A 16,803-nucleotide genomic window follows, 5' to 3' on the forward strand; every position below is an offset into this window, starting at 1 on the left:
TTATTTTTAAATTGCAGTAAACAATCTTAATAAACACAATGAGAATGATAGGACCCACTTAGCAAATATCCTAAAGCTGGGGTCAATTTAATCATTAGCTTTACTCAAGTGATATTTTCCTAAAGAAGAAGTCTCTACAGTGGTGTTCTTTTTATAGTTTTTCTTCTTTCAATCTCAAATACCCCTAATATCTTCTACGTGAAACAAAGTCACATGGATACGCAAACACGAAAAATAGTTTAGAATCCCTCTCCAGAAAGAGAGGGTTATAATTCAAACCTGTGAAAAGAGAGATTTCAAATAACACTTTGAGGTTTCTTAGCCTTTCAGAATAGCTAGACGTTTCAGAGAAAAGTCAAACTCTCTTTTCTGATTATCTTGTTGTTTGTGTTCTTTCCATTGTGGAACCAACTCTTGCCTATATTTGAAACCAAGAAACAATTGCCTTTGAATTCTGTGTATCCTTGACATCTTCCATTTTCTGACATTCACTTTCTTTCTAGGTTTCCCTTGATAGCTCTTGGACTGAAATGTAGAAGTATTTAGACAGTATTAGAGGCAGTCATTCCTTTATAGTTAGGCATGAAATACTCTGTCTCCCTAAGCTCAACCTACTCTGCTTTTCAGTTTCATAAGGGTTAATTCGAGTCCAAATTCCATTCCTTTGCCCTTCTTTCTCTAGGTTGCGTTGATTTATTTTCAGCTGCCTAAGCTATAACAATTGGGGGTGTGCAATGAAGGATAAATTAGCTGTGATTCTAAATTGCACCTGATCAAATGGGGATATTTTTAAATTAAATCGTTGTTCCCAATTTTTTTTCTAAGCAACTATAATTTCTAAATTTATGACTCACATATAGCTCTGGTGTAACTTACAGGAAAGTTTGATGCAGTGATGAAAAGTTTAAATCATCTCTAAGATAAAAGATCAGAGAGCTATCCGTAAGGTATGGTAGCTTCCTTAGTCCAAAGCAGGAAAACATGGGGGAAGACAGTGGAAATGGGAATCAGGAAACATTAGTCCGTAGTGCCAAGGCTAAGGACTTTTCCTGAAGGCTATTGTCAAAAGGATTGTGGTCCAAATGGCTTTATTTACCATATTTAGAAAAGCAGGGGAAAATGATTTGTGTACCCTTCAACAACATATTTTCTAGATATTTAGCATTTTTCTCCCTTCTTTCTGATTCTAGCCTACCTTATTTTCTCCATAGCGCTTTTATCCACCTAACATATGATATATTTATTATATCTTTATTATCTGCCTCCATATCACTAGACTATAAACTCCCCATCATTCCAAAGATTCACCCCATAGTTGGAGTTCAATAAATATTTGTCAAATGAAGGAATGAATGAATGATGAGACAGCCTTTTTAAATTATAATCCACATTGCATTAAAAGTGATTCTATTGGGGAAATTTATAAACAAATGTGTTTGGTACTACTCAGAATAGGGTAAATGGAACACACTTAATAGTTTCTCTGATGTGTTCACTTTTTCCAACAGTGAAGATGGATGATACCTACAGTCTCTCTAACTTCATGCCAGAAAATGAAGCATGTATTTTAACATATAAATCCAGAAATTTTAGAGTTCTTTGGCCTATTTATTTCCAGGGATATTTGTACATGCTACTCTTGAACACCAGTGAAAACTCGTAGAGTGAGATGTCTTTGGCCTATCTGGTATTATTGGCTTGGATCCAAAATAATACTGAATAAAAGTCTTTTGTGGACTTTCTTTCAGCCGAAGTCAAATATGGCAATTAAAACAATATTCTTACAGTATGATAATGAATAACTTTATTGTTTTTAAGATACCTCACAAATGCATTCCAGGAATAGCCCATATAGTAAATTGGAATAAAAAGGGTACAGAGTGGAAATATCTTTCCTGGTTACCCCTCTGGATGACAACAAGGAACAGATACTATCATCTTTATGCAAATACTCTGAAAAGTAAAATATTACCACTATAAATAACAAATATATAAATAATAAAAAATTTCCTAGGAATGGTTCATATGCTTTTGATAATTTTTTGGTTTTGCCCAGTATCATAAACTCTGTTCCAAGCCAAAACCTGCCTTCCAACCTGACTGTACAACCAACCACACTTCATTCCTTTGGTGGGCACTGTGGTAGCCTCTCAACTTCCATCATACTTCACCTGGTAAGTAGTCCAGTTCTCCTTCCCGTCTCTAGGAGGAGTTCCCTTCTTCGCCGGCTTTAGGTGTCGTTGATTCAGGCTTGAGCACATGATGCAGGCCAGGGCAATGAGAACGGAGAACAAGATTTGGAAAAGAAGCTTCCTCGCTCTCCTGAGGGTGCTTCTGGAATTGCTTTCTTTATTTCTCTCTGTCATGAACAAGGACTTGTACCCAAATTTGTTGGCAGCCGGTTTGGCTCTATATGGGTGATCTGACACCCCAGAATGTAGAGTAGAGAGGCAACAAAAAAGTAGGTGGTTGATAATATTGCTTGGACTGAACCAAGTTCTCTCCAGGGTCAATGTATTTTTGCTTCATTGTTAATATCAATGTAAATCAGATGTTTGGTTCCTAGTCACCAAGAACATCCTAAGAAAGGAAATTCCTTTCTTCAATAAACACCTACTAAGAAACTACTAAATGTAATGCTTTGCTGTCCAAAGGTAATCAAGATCTTTTTCACGCCCTCAAAGAACTCACAATCTGGCAGGAGAAACAGAAAGTAACACCAAGCTGAGGTGGTGATGCAGTGAGAGTGGGCCATCACAGATGCAGGCAGTAGGTGGGTGCGTTGTTTAAAGAGAATTTTGAAAATAATAAAATCAACTAAAAGTTAAATTTCTTTTTATTATCGCCGTGCACTGCCAATTCTAAGTAATGTCAGCACAGGGATAAAATACTTCTCCCAGCCAGGGGAGATAATTCCCACTGCCTTCAGGCCTCCAAACCTTGTCTGTTAAATGACTACCTATGAATCACACTAAATCATCTTCGTAGCTTGGAGTTCACCCTTACATAAATAAGCCTTCTAAAGGATGCTGCTCTTGGATCGTGTGGGAACCAAAATCTTGATTGCATTAATGGGCTAGAGCTATCTGATTATAACCGTGTCAGCAACAGGGAGTGTTTAATTCAGTACTGTATGAAGGCAACTTAGGAACTTATTGAAACTATATGAAGGTACATCATGGGATAAGGAAAATTACATGACAGAGAACATTAATGTGATGAAATGGAGAGCTGATATATACTTCTAATTTGTTCTTACTGAGGAACTGATGACATCTCTCAGCCAGATGTGGCTAAGAGAACAGACTCAGTAGTGACTCCAAATGACTCCAGAAGTTTCTACTAAGGTAGTTTAATCCATTGCTAGTCTTCTGTGCACCTCTCCTTCAGGCTGCAATCTAACCCTTGTTGGGAGGTCACTTTATCTGTGCTTTTTCTCTCACTTTCTGAGGAAAAATGGTTCCAAGATTGCTTTAAGTAAAGTCTTTATCCATTGTGGTATGAAAGACAGCTGTTTTACCATTACTGCTTGGCTATTTCCTACCTGATTACACTGCAATGTAGGTACAAGCAATGTGGAGCGGGATAACTAGGGCTGGGGAAGTCAGTCCTCACTTGGGAGGTGAGGAAGAGCTGGGTCCTGACAGATGAGAAAGCTCTGTGTAAGCAGGGGGAGAAAGTGAAGGCATTGAAAGCCGAAGAAATAGTTTAAGAAAAGATACAAGAGTATAAAAATGTATTGTATATTATGTATTCATTAAAGGACAATAAAGCAGCAAGACTTTTTTCATGGCTGAGTAGTATTCCACTGTGTATATATACCACATCATCTTTACCCTTTCATCCGTTGATGGGCACTTGGGTTGCTTCCAACTCTTGCTATTGTGAATAATGCTGCTATGAACATAGGGGTGCATATGTCTTTTCAAATTAGGGTTTTCATGTTCTTTGGATAAATATCCAGTAGTAGAATAGCTGGATCATATGGCATTTCTATTTTTAATTTTTTGAGAAATCTTCATACTGTTTTCCATAGTTGCTGCACCAGTTTGCATTCCCACCAACAGTGTATAAAGGTTCCCTTTGCTCCACATCCTCTCCAACACTTGTTATATCTTGTCTTTTTAATAATAACCATTCTGATGAGTGTGAGGTGATATCTCATTGTAGTTTTGACTTGCATTTCTCTAATAATTAGTGATGTTGAATACCTTTTCATATGCCTATTGGCCATTGTATATCTTCTTTGGAAAAATGTCTGTTCATATCCTCTGCCCATTTTTTGATTGAGTTGTTCATTTTGTTGTTGTGTTGTATGAGTTCTTGGCTTAGTCACAAGCATGTAAGGTTACAAAGTTTCATTGAGTACTATTTCTGTATAACATTAACATTCCGTTTAAATAGTTTAATTTCCATTAAAAATGTTTTGACATAAGTTATTCAGAAGTGTGTCTGCATTTAATTTTCCAACTACATGGAGATTTTTATTAATCTTTTGGTTATTATCTTCTAATTTATTTGACTTGTGGTTAGAGTAAGTGGTCCGTACTGAATTTTCAACATTGAAATTTGCTTAATAGCTTAGCATGTGAATTTTTTTTAAATGTCCCAGGTTTTTTACTAAGAATGCAATATCTCTAGTTGTATGCAGGATTCAATAAATCAAGTTTGTTAATTGTATTGATCAAATCTTTTACATTCTCACTATCTTTATCAGCTTGATCTATTAATAATTTAAAGGTTTGTATTGAAATCTTTTATTATAGTGAGAGATTTCTCCTTGTAGTTCCAACACTGTAGCACTATCTAACACTTACTAAACTGTAGCTCTACTTTTATCTTTATATATTATTTTGTTGTTTTATTAGATATATACAAGTTTACAGCTATTATTATAGCCCTCTAGTGAATTGATCCTTTTTATCTCTAGGTACTAACACTTCTGATTTCCCAAAGCTTTTCTTCTTTAAGAATACTTTATATTCTCCAATCTTTTCTTGGTTAACATTTACCAAGTATGCCTTTCCCATCGTTTTATTTTCAATTTTTCTGTTTCCTTACAGGCGTGACTTTATACACAGTACATAGCTGGTTTTAGTTTCATCTTCATTCTAATAATCTCTCCTTCTAGTTGGAAATTTAAGATTATTTACATTTGTTGTGATGATTAACATATTTGGACTTATTTTTATCATTTTACTTTACTCTTTTTCTATGCCTCTTTTGTTTCCTCCTCTTTTTGGACCGTTATGTTTTGGATTGGCAGAGGGTATTTTTTTCTTATTTCTTTGTTTTCTGTCTACTAGTTTGGAAATTATCTTATTTATATTATTTTAGTGGTTGCCCTAGAAATTTTATCATGCGTACTTAATAAAGTCCAATGCTAATCAGTATAATAATCCTATCCTAAAACTATACAAGGATCTTGGAATATTTAATGTTGATTATTGCTTATTCTGTCTCCTAAGTTTCACATTATGGTCTATCCTTTTTTAATTATTATTCCCTACATTAGACATGACTACTGTTATTTATAAAGACAGTGTTTGTTTAGATTTATCTGCTTATTAAGCAGTTTCTTCTCACCATTGCTTCTTGCATTTCAGACAGTCTTTTTGAGATAATTTTCCTTCTTCTACGATGTATATAAGCAAGCCCTGGTGGTCTAGCAGTTAAGATTTGGTGTTCTCAATACCAGAGCCAGGGTACATTTTCTGATCAGGGAACCACACCACATGTCTGTCAGTTGTCATACTGTGGTGGCTGCATGTTTCTGTGATGCTGAAAGCTATGCCACTGCTATTTCAAATACCAGCAGGGTCACCCATGGTGGACAGGTTTCAGCAGAACTTCCAACTAAGACAGACTAGGAATAAGGACCTGGCTATCCACTTCTGAAAAAATTGGCCATGAAAACTCTATGAATGTCAGCAGAGCATTGTCTGATACAGCGCCAGAAGGTGAGCAGATAGAGCAAAAAGACTGGGCAGGGTTCTGCTTTGCTGTACACAGGGTCACTAGGAGTTGGAAGAACTCCACGGCACTAGCAACAAAAAAGTATATAGCATCAATATTAGCTCCAACATAGCTTCTCATATTAGAAACTCTATTTTGTTGTTTGTTTTGTTTTTTAATGAAAATGCCTCTATTTTTATCCTCATTCTTAAAAGGTAGTTTTGATATTTACGTTGAGAATTATTTTCCCTCAGCACTTAGAAGACATTATTTTATTGGTCTATGGGTACCATTGTTATTGGGAATCTTACCATTAAATTTTTATCCTGCATAGCTGTTCTGTCTTCTCCCTCTGGCTATGTGGAGGACCTTCTCTATCTTTGGTGTTCTGCAGTTTCTCTGGATATGTCTAGGTGTGGATTTCTAAATGTTTACTCGTTTGGCATATGGCATGCTTTCATTATTTGTGGAGTCATGTTTTTCATCAGTTCTTAAAAATTTTGATGCAAATATTCAATTTAAATATTGCATCTCCTCCATTATCTTTAGTTTCTCTAACTGCACTGCAGTTGTATATATATGATTAATATTCTCATATTATTCTCCATACCTCTTAACTTCTAATAATTTCCATGTCCTTGTGTCTACATAACTGTATCAAATCTAAGTCTTCTTCTGCATCTAATCTGCTTAGTCTCGTTAATTTGTTGTGGATGGAAATGGAGAAGTAGAGTAAAGGATGATTTAGTAAGTGCTGGAGTCATTTCAAAGATAGAGAAGATAGATTAATTCCTAAGTAACTTACATTAATAACCATTATCCTTACTGTTCTGTTTGTTTTAGAATATCTATCAAATGCATGCTGTACAATTAACTAAAGTTTTCACTTTAAAAGAAATTTTAACTCTTATATTTCTAATTGTTCCATTAATTTTCCTTTTTAAAAAACAAATAAATTGGGATCTTTAATAAGTTTCAAAGTTCAGTTAAGAAACTTAAGAGTCAGTGCAGTAACACGCATTTGCAAACTCACTGCATTGATTTCTTTGATGCGGGATCCTCTCCCAAGCCCTCTCAAGCCTTTTACCCACATCTCTAAGAGGGTATGCATGACCTAACCAAAGACCAGCACCATGTTCTCTGAGTGCACTACTTATTGTTTTCCAAAAAATCAAAAAAGCCGTGAGTTCAACAATAGCAGCTGAATTCTCCTGTTATTGAGCAAATTCATTTTTTATTGACTCTCTTCAAAAATATGTGACTGTAGAACTGCTGTCCCACTATTCTTAGCAAGGACAAATTGATCATACACTTCAATTAATAATCATTTGATGCAAAGCCCTGAGACTCCTGTTTGTCAAAGTTAGTTTCCCTTGTTCTACACTAACTTAAGATGCAGAGCCACAAGTGTGAAATTAGTTTTTAAATTTTAACACATCACATTTAATAGCCCTTAAATTTGTTGGGTCTTTTAAGTCCCCTTTCCCCACAGATTGAGAGTTGATTTTTTTTATTTTATAAAAGATTAGATTAATACATACAATTTGATCTCAGAAGTGATATTAAATATACGTACATTCTATATATCTGGTAATATATCGTGATCACATTCAGAATAAAGATACACTTCCTTCATTCCCTATGTTGATAGTCCTTCTCCTTTCCTGCCTTTCTCCCTCCCTTCCTGCTTTCCTTTCTTCCTCCTCCTGCTCCCACCAAATCCAGAAATTATTTGAAGCCACTGTGTTGACATTTTTCCCTTTTATAATGAGTTCAGCATTTGCCAGTATGAGCATTTGAACTTATATAGAAAATAACTTCTTGATTATTCATAATGATAAAGGGGGACAGCATGTGGGAGCAGAAGTCCTCTGCACTGTTAGAGCTGACAACCGGTATGATGGGGTTGGAAGGCTTTCTGACCCTTGATGCGATCCCTGAAGACTTAAATTCTACTACTAGCAATTTGATCCTTTGGGTTAGGGCATGGCCCCTTATCAAAATGCAAATCCCTCTGGACCAGAAAATGCCTTAAGCTGCTATCATTCATTAACATCAGATGACTAATTCATATATTGGAATCTTTCGAGCAGAACTATGCTGGAAGCTGATTTTGTAAGGAGAACTAGACACATTCAGTGTGAAAGCGATTCAGGACTAGATGAGGTCACGTAACATCCAAAGCAGTTGGAGCAGTGGGAGACCATTGCAGGCAGAAAGAAAGAACAACTAGAGATTGAGGAGACTCAAAAAAACTGATCTAATTCCCATTTTTGCCCATCCTTATTCTTAAGTATAATTTTTTATTTTTTAATGAAGAAAAAGATCCTATGAACCTAGACCAGGGGACATAGTTTCCTGCATAATTTCATCTGAGATCACATTAGGCAAAAATCATGGAGAGTGGGAAGCATCAATAGAAATTAACTTGTAGGTGATCAAAAATATGAAGGAGTGTGGGCGTGGGAGGTAGAGGTTATTTATTGCATTTACAGGATTTTAGAACACATTTGTATTTCTGATAAGTGACTGCTAAAACTAGGCACAAAAACTGGTCAAACATCTCATTTCAATCCAATATTTAAATATTCATTTCACCAAACTAGAGTTGGATATGTTTGCACATGCTCTCTTTTTCTCTTCTTACATTTAGTAAGCAGTTCTAGTTTCCTTATTCATACAAGTTTCATTGCTAATATTCTGGGGAACACATTGAATGAGGAAAAATAAAAGAGCTGTCCCCAAGTAGCTACCAAAGGGCTGCAAGAAGGAAATAAAGCAATAAATATAACGCAAGCTAGACTATGATGTGAGCTCTCTGGGAAGTACAGGTGAAACACAATGTGGTATGCAGAGAGTGTTAAACAACCTTCGACGCTTTAGTTATAAATAACCTGTTTGGCCATTGCTATCAAGATTGGCAGTTGGGTGACAGTTACTTCCATGCAGATCACCTAAGGCAAGCCATCAGTTATCCACTGAGGTGAGAGTTAACCAGAAAATCCTGGGAACTCATCATTGATGAAAAGAGTCTCTGCTCCCAGCTTTGCTCTTGAAGATTTCTCTGAGACTATTCCTTCTGAGTCAGGATCCTTTCTTATCATAAGAGTAGGGTTGGGGGTTGGAAGATGCCAAAATGCTAGAAGTTAGAGGGACTTTTTGAGCTGAGGTGGCAGAAGGCACCAAGGCTAAGGAAAGGTTCAAACTGGACAACTATGTAGAATTGCGTGATCCAACATTTCAGAAGGAGAAACTTCATGGACCGCAAATTAGAAGGAGCCAGAGGTGGGTATTGAAGCCAGGGTATGAAGCCAGAATTCTGTGAGTTAGTCACGTTGGATCTCACAATAAATGTTAGTGTTTGTGACTGACTTTTACTTTTACAGAGTGTATGGGAGAAAGGTCTAAGGTCAAACTTATTGGGCCAGGAGTTGTGTGGACATTGCTAGATATTGCCGGAGCCAATCTTCTCTGGACAAGTCAGACTCTCTATCTTTGCATGCTCACACTGCTTAATAATAAATGATGAGAATCATTCTTGCCTCGTCTATGCCACATGCATTTATTAAGCAACTACTGTGTTCCAGATTCCATGATGAGTGTGCATGGAGAGTCAAATGGAAGTAGTTGGTGCTCTAGAACCTAGAATCCAAAGGCAACATACAAAACACTGGCAAGCCAGACACAGCTAAATTACATGTATTTTTGTGAGGTTGGCCAAGGGCTGGCTTTAGAAGACTAGCTTCAACTTTTAAATAGTCATAATTAAGCTTCCCACAGAACTCACATGATAAATCATGAAAGTCCTTTGGTCCACAGCCTTCTCATAGACTGATGTATTGTAACAAGTTGACCTTGAGAGCACATGCCTTTAAAGTACTGATAAGCAGAAAGTAAGTGGGCTCTTTTCAGTTAACACTCAGGAACCTTTTGGATTTTCCTATCTGTTCTCCTGCACCTACATATGCCATCCTCCTGCCCATCTGTTCCTTTCACTCAAGGTCCTGGAACCCTACACTGTGGGCAGGATTTTCACTTCTCAATATAGAACCTTGGACCTTACTTCATGGTCCAACTGACTTCCTGAGAATAAATCATTGTCCTTGTATTTTGTAAGAGACAACAAACATTGATTTTGTTGTTAACGTATGTGAGCCTCTGTTCATTCAACAGACTATATATTTTAATCACCAATAAGTGTCCTAAAATTACAGATTATTATGCCCCGAAAGATCAACTTTTAATCAGTTATTGGTTACAATCTGAGGGGCCCTGTGTCCGGATTAAATGCAGTGTGGCTTAATCCTATGGTAAGTAACTTCTCTTCATTTGAAGTCTTGAAGTTGTTTTAAATGCTTTAAACCAAGTTTCTCCAACAGCAGTGTCAGGATTGTGACATGTTATGCTAGTTTTACAGCGAAAAGGATTCTTTAGCAATGTGTTGAAAGGCAATGTGAGTTCACTCTGAGTCTTTGATTATGTTTAATAGCTTCGCTGTCAGACGGTGAGTCATGATCTTTTTCTTCTTCTTTATAGTTTGTATTTACACCTCCTTGCATTTGGTAAAAGCAATGTAACAGGCTCTGCCCATTGACAATTATGACTCCTTTATTTTAATCAGTGTGAAGGAAAAAAATAACACTTGGTACAATAGGTTGTAAAACCTTTTCTTTCAGCCATTTTAAATTTTAGTAGTTAGATGTGTAACCTTGGAGAAAGACTGCTTTTGAAACTAAATGTCAGCATATCCAGTCATCTGATTTACATGAAAAATTTTGCTTTCTTTCTATTGGGTTCAATTTGGCAAGTGAGGCAAAGACTTTTTTTTATGTTGTCTATTTACAAGCCTTGGTGATATAACCATTTATAAGCACGCCTTTGTAATATTTTATTTAATGGAAGAAAATCAATGCTAATTATCTCTCTAATCCAGTGAGGCTGAATTTGTCTGGCAGCAAGCTGTGGTCAAAGTAAATGACCAGAAAGAGGGCATCCACTAAGGCGTGGGATTGGTATTTCTGAATCCCTATTGGACTACAATAGTTGCTAATAATTTGTCTCAAGTTTGCCTCTCTAGGCTGCATTTTTTTAAAGTAATTTCTTCTAGAGCTCTTTGAGCTTAGTTTTGCAGGAGTTTTTTCCACCTATGCTAATGTCATTAGTCAGATGTCACTAATTTGAAAATAGGTTTCATCTCTTTGGGTGAAAATAATTTGGAGTTCAACCGAGTTGGTACCCGACTACCTGGGTTCTTGCCCCTCAGATAGGACTCTATATAGGATCCAGACAGAGAGATGAAGTAATGGGTGAGTATAAGGTGAGCATTGGCAAATTTTTTTCTATAAAAGGTCAGGCAGTAAATATTTTTGGCTTTGTGAGCCATACAATCTCTGTCACAACTACTCACCTCTGCTGCTATAGCACAAAAACAGGCATAAACAACGCGTGAATGAATGAGCAATGATTGTGGCTGTGTTCAAATAAGACTTTATTTACAAAAACAGTGAGCAGGAGAGATTTGGCTTATGCACCATAGTTTACTAATCTTTGGTATAAGATAACAGCCCTCTTGGGGTCATATTTGGACACGATATTAAAGAAATAGTGACCGCATAAATTTTCTTTACGTGTCCATACAGAGAAAGTGTTGGGGTTGCTTTGGATGCCGAAGTTATTTAATTTTGCCCTAACACCAGCAAGCCCTTGCTCAAGGCTTACAGGGTCCTAGGCAACAGGTATTTGAGTAACAGGCAGAAGACAGAAAAGACCTGGGCAGAGGTATCAGACAGTCATACCCACCCGATATGTTTTCCCAGGTATTAATAATGTGAGGTAGAATGCATTGAAGTGAGAACAGAAGAGGGAACCTGGCTGTGGAAGAAGTTCAGACCAGACACTATTCTTGCCAATATGTCCATTCCAAATAAGAATCCATCCAAAAGCTTAGGGAAGTAGGAGTTATCAAGATAATGGGCTCCTAGCCTACTAGACAGTTCAGAGATGAGTGTCAATCCCAGTAGGGACATTGAATTGCTTGGTAGGCATCACTGTGGACTAATAGAAGGTATCTGTGTTGGAGGAGAATGTTGGGGGAGCTGATGGAGGAGAAGGCATGGAAGGAAGCAAGGAGTGGTTGATGAGACATTCAGAAAAGTAGAAACATGTTATTCAGCAGCTATATCAGACACCCAAGTTTTTCCCAGATAATTTACACCTGGGGTATTGCAAAATTTAATTAAGGCACCTCTGGAGTGTGTGACCACATTTGTGACGTACAGATCAGGTATGTGTCTGCAGATAGCAGTGCACAGGCTGGGGTAGGGGGTCATCAAGACCTAGAAACTAGGCAGCAGCTGACCGAATTAAGGTTGTAGGCATAATGCTCACATAGATCAAAAACTATGAGGGCCAGAAATGAACTCTTTCTTTATAAAGTCTCGATTATACCTCTGCAGGAAAATCAGACACTTTCCCTAACACTGCATTGTTCCCTGAGAGTCTTAGCTCCTGAAAGCCATGTTGTCTACCTTTGTTTTTTTGACACATAAAGAACTTTTACATTGTAAAAAGATTTTAAAATATGCAGTGAGAATTTAACTTGAAAATGGAAGTATTTTCAAGATGAAAAGTGGAAACAAAGATCAGCATAATAGATATTATGTTCACCAGACATTTCAAGTTAGGATGAGTTATTGTATTGCAGAAAATTTTTAAAAATAAAGAGAACAGTACTTTTAACCTTTATGTGTATATTTAAACAATCATAAAACATTTCTACTTTTATGACAAGAATTTCAATATGCTTACAAAGGAAAGTAAAGAAGAATACTTGATATTAATTGTATAAAGGCAATGTAAATGTAAAACATATTGCGTTTACAGTCTCGAGGAGACCCATGTGACTTTGTATACCATTTGTGTAGGTTTATTGTAAATTTTTCTGAAAGAGGTGCTTTATTTGTTCTTTAATAAAGTACAGGCTTGGCCACTGGTGGAGAATAATAGCGACTCTTTAACTTCACAATTGGTGGCTTCTCTCGATAAGATTTGCCTGAGAGGAAAAGTGCATTCCAAGTCTAAGAAATTAACATCTCCTGGGTGAACAAAGCTCTAAAAAGAAAAAAAAAAAATCTTAGCTCAGAACGTCACAATAGCTGGAAACAACAGGAGTGATGCCTAAGTCACGTGGCTCTTTGGCAACTACATTTGGGGAGCTGCTGTTTGACTGACAGAAGCAGAGGAGCTGAATTTGAGATAAACAGAACTGAGGTGCTTCCTAAGTGAGCCAGGAGAGATGAGACAGCTAAATGCAAGCAGCGCTGATTGTACTCAGGACCCTAGACTCCCAGGATAAATCTACATGTGAAAAGTGGGGTCTGGGTAGGAGCCATGTTAGAAGGTATACCTACCTACCTGTCCAAGGCTGATTCTGGAAAATAACCATCTGCCAGGCAGCCCACCAGCATTGATGAAGGTCCTACCGCATGCAGAGCATTGGAGAGAGGGGCCATTTCATGGAAACTGAGAACCCAAATCCAAATTGACACCTGAATTTGAAATTTAGGAATGTGCACTCACTTTATGTAAAGAAGAAAATTGAAAAACTAAGGTAATAGCAAAGGCCACTCACACTTGTCCAGATTAGAGGAATACCCAGAGTCAGGCCCCTCTGCAGAAACTGCTAGGGAGCCCAGAGTCCGTCAATGTGTGCCAGCTATTGATCTAAAGTCATGCTAGCCTAAGAGAGTCACTGACCAGCAGGTGAAACGCAACCACATAACCTGCTGAGTGAAAACTTGGGTCCACCTCTGAGGTTCCCAGTCCTCAAGCCACTTGTTTAACTTCCCATTTTCCACGCAGAGGGTTGAGTTCAGGCACTGAGAACACCCTCGTGAAGTGTTTACAGTTCCAGGAGCATTGGTGTCTCTACTCAGCCAGCATCCTGTAGAGGTTCTGAAATGCACTCTACCTCCACAGTCTCCATATTCCTCCCTCTGCCCTTCCCATGAAAATGTGGAAAAATTCACTTATTCAGCAGGTGGCAAACAACTCACTTGGTAATTGGTTTAATTGCAATAAATTAGCTTATCAATGATTTTGGAAGAGTTATAGCTCGGTATTGCAGACTTCTTCACTCAAACTGCTACCCCACAGACCCATTTGAGGGCCCTTAGAGAAGACGAACTCTTCTTATTGCTAATCTGAGGGGGAAACGTGCTAGATCACGTTCACTTAGCCTCTCTGTTCAATTCCCACTGTGATGAACTGGGGTTTGCTAGTTTTCTGCCTGCTTTATACAATAGGGATAATGGAAATAAAATGAGTACTTCAGAACAAAAGGCAGTAAAGTATTATTACAGCTAATGAAGGAATGATTTGTTTTGAATGCCGATTGCTTAGAGGCAAGGATTTTGCAAAAATCAAATAACAAATGGTTACCATATTGGCAATGTAAATATTCCCGTATTGATCTTCTATGGAAATCAGATTTCAAATAGAAAAATGCCCGACATACTGGAGAACAGTATTCATCTCTGATGAATTGTTACCAAGCTCCTAACTTGCTTACATTGCATTTTCAGAAGCCACCTGATGCTTAGATTTATAATTTTTCCTATGTTATTTTAATTTCTAGATTCCAAAGGTTAGTAAAATTGAAAAGGGAAAGTTTCATGAGTTGCAACAATCAGAACGAGGCTATCAAGCACAGCACTAGACTCACCTGGAGAGTTTATTTAAAAGACAGATTCCCAATAGGTGTCCTCCAGAGACTTTGAGTCAGAAGAGCTAGGAGGGCCTAGGAATCAGCATTCACACTACATCTCCAACGTGTTTCTATGCTTGTGGCCCTTGATCGTATTTTCAGAAAAACTGCAATAGAGTACGTTCTGCTTTTGAATCAGGCTTCACAGGACACATATAAGGAAGAGGACAGAAAGTTAAGAGGCTTAAAATAGCTGAAATCAGAGCTGAGATCAAGCCTCTGATTCCGAGTAGACTGCCAAAAGGAAGGAAAGGGATAAAAAGGAATATATATAGCCAGGCCATCACCTTACTCCCCTTTCCTGATCCACACCAAGTCCACAACTAACAAGGGAACACAGAGCTAATCCCCCACAGTCTCCAATGCATCCACTGAATTCAACACACTCTATTTGTCGGGAATAAAAGCAGCTTTTAGTTAGCAACACTGCAGTTACAGAGACTAGGGCTACCCAATATCAAAAAAAGAAGAAAAAGGTAAAAACGTCAATTGCACAAATGCATTGTCTGTCCTACTAATGATTTTAAAACATCTGGATAGCATACTTAGGCTATAGTTCATCCAGATGTTTCAGCTTTAGCTACAGAGCCATGCAGTGCATTCAAGCCTTCTGTTTTCGTGTGTGTTTGTTCCCATTATTTCAACAGGCAGTGTCTGATGAGCATGTTGTGGGGTAGAGGGTAAAGACACAGCCTGAGGACACTCCCCAATTTCAAACAGATTCTGTCCCAAAGCTTGGTTTCTAACTTAGATGTTCAACATTCAGAGCATAGCTTCCTCTGGAAATCATGTTACATGCAGTGGTTAACTGCTCAAGCCAGTCCACAGAAGGCTCTTTAATCCATAATACAGCTAAAGTTGGATGTGGATTAAATTACCCTGCTGAGTTATGGAAGCAGGGTGCCCCATGAAGCTCTCTAGAAGAGGAGGAGGAAAGGAAGAATTTTTTCTCTTTCCTGCACTCAAGAATGACCTTGGGCTACAAAATTCATTGCCTTCCTCCCCCATTCTCTGTTAAAACTCATGTTCTTAAATTCAATTTGTCTGAACCAAATGTAACGGCAAGAAATTTGGTCAAATTTGATTATTAGACAAATAACCCCAATAACTCCTTACTTTCCAGGAGACATTTCCCTTTTAAAAGAGGTTGTTTATTTTTGTTGTATTAATTTCTAATTGTTGAAATGGCAGATTATTAGAACTACATGAACATAAGAGAAATATTCAGATTCTTTTGGAGAAAGGGAGATTATAAGCAGGCTGGACTTGCCCAGGAATCCCCTCGAGTCTATGCCCCAGACATTTATACCAACAATTTCTATTTCTCCGCTTCCAAATATTCACATTTTCCAAAGGTTATACATTATGTTTTCAAGAGGCCAAATAAAGACAATTAGACCACCGATGTGCACATGGTGGGAAGGGATTGGGTAGAGGCCAAAAGGACAAGCATTTGATCACATGGATCATTTCTGAAGTGAATTCTGCCACTACTGGAAAGTGTATTGGTCTACGTAGACAAATGCCCATGCTGATTGTATGTAAATATACTGAGCGTTGATGGTGAATCATGTTAATTAACACAGACCAACACTTCTTAGTGATAGGCTACGATCATTGCTGTTCTATTATGATATTCATCTCTAATTAATTTTGGCTCAGTAGGCTAACACTGCAGACTGTGGCTACTCAGGGAATGGAATTTGAAATATGCATTGCTTTTACTTGTGGACTAAACTAGTGAATGACTAAGCTTTGGAAGCTAGAAGAAATTATTTCACATCAGTGCTCTCTGTTGATGAGTTTCAACCAGAGAACAGCCACAGAGACAATAAAACAAAATCACTACAGGATTACTACAGAGGTAGAAAGAGAAAGAAATGACGTATATTTCCAAGAAAATCTTGAGGTTTGATTAGAAATCAGCCAGAAGGACTGGCCAATTTACTGGCATTTACTGCAGAAGCTGGACACTCATTGGTTTCACTCCATTCTCTGTGTAAGAGAGTAAAACACGTCTTTCTAACGTCGGAAAGCAGTGTATTAGAAGCAGTGTATTACCCTGCCAATAAATAGAGGGGCTT

At 37.6% G+C, this 16,803-nt stretch overlaps 1 protein-coding gene and 1 long non-coding RNA gene across 12 annotated transcripts in view; one reads left to right on the forward strand and one right to left on the reverse strand.

The window, feature by feature from the left end:
- B3GALT1 (beta-1,3-galactosyltransferase 1) overlaps positions 1-16,803 on the forward strand; it is a 315,156-nt gene that overhangs the window by 211,172 nt on the left and 87,181 nt on the right. For 9 of the 10 annotated variants that reach the window (XM_070508047.1, XM_070508051.1, XM_070508052.1 and 6 more), the window contains exon 1: positions 10,020-10,265. The exons of the other annotated variant lie outside the window; for it this stretch is intronic. The gene's annotated coding sequence lies outside the window, so the exon portion shown is untranslated. Of the gene's footprint in view, positions 1-10,019; positions 10,266-16,803 lie in introns of those variants that run through there. 10 annotated transcript variants of the gene reach the window in all.
- On the reverse strand, positions 10,323-14,884 carry LOC139045116 (uncharacterized). Of its 2 annotated transcripts, none has more exons than XR_011502846.1 (3): positions 14,678-14,884; positions 13,365-13,502; positions 10,323-13,065 (listed from the first exon to the last, which is right to left on the reverse strand). It is a non-coding gene; the product is annotated as an uncharacterized lncRNA (long non-coding RNA). The 2 variants fall into 2 exon arrangements; XR_011502845.1 differs by having other exon boundaries at positions 10,324-13,065; positions 13,369-13,502; positions 14,678-14,883.

Source organism: Equus asinus, chromosome 4 (assembly GCF_041296235.1).
Source record: "Equus asinus isolate D_3611 breed Donkey chromosome 4, EquAss-T2T_v2, whole genome shotgun sequence".
Classification (NCBI taxonomy): domain Eukaryota; kingdom Metazoa; phylum Chordata; class Mammalia; order Perissodactyla; family Equidae; genus Equus; species Equus asinus.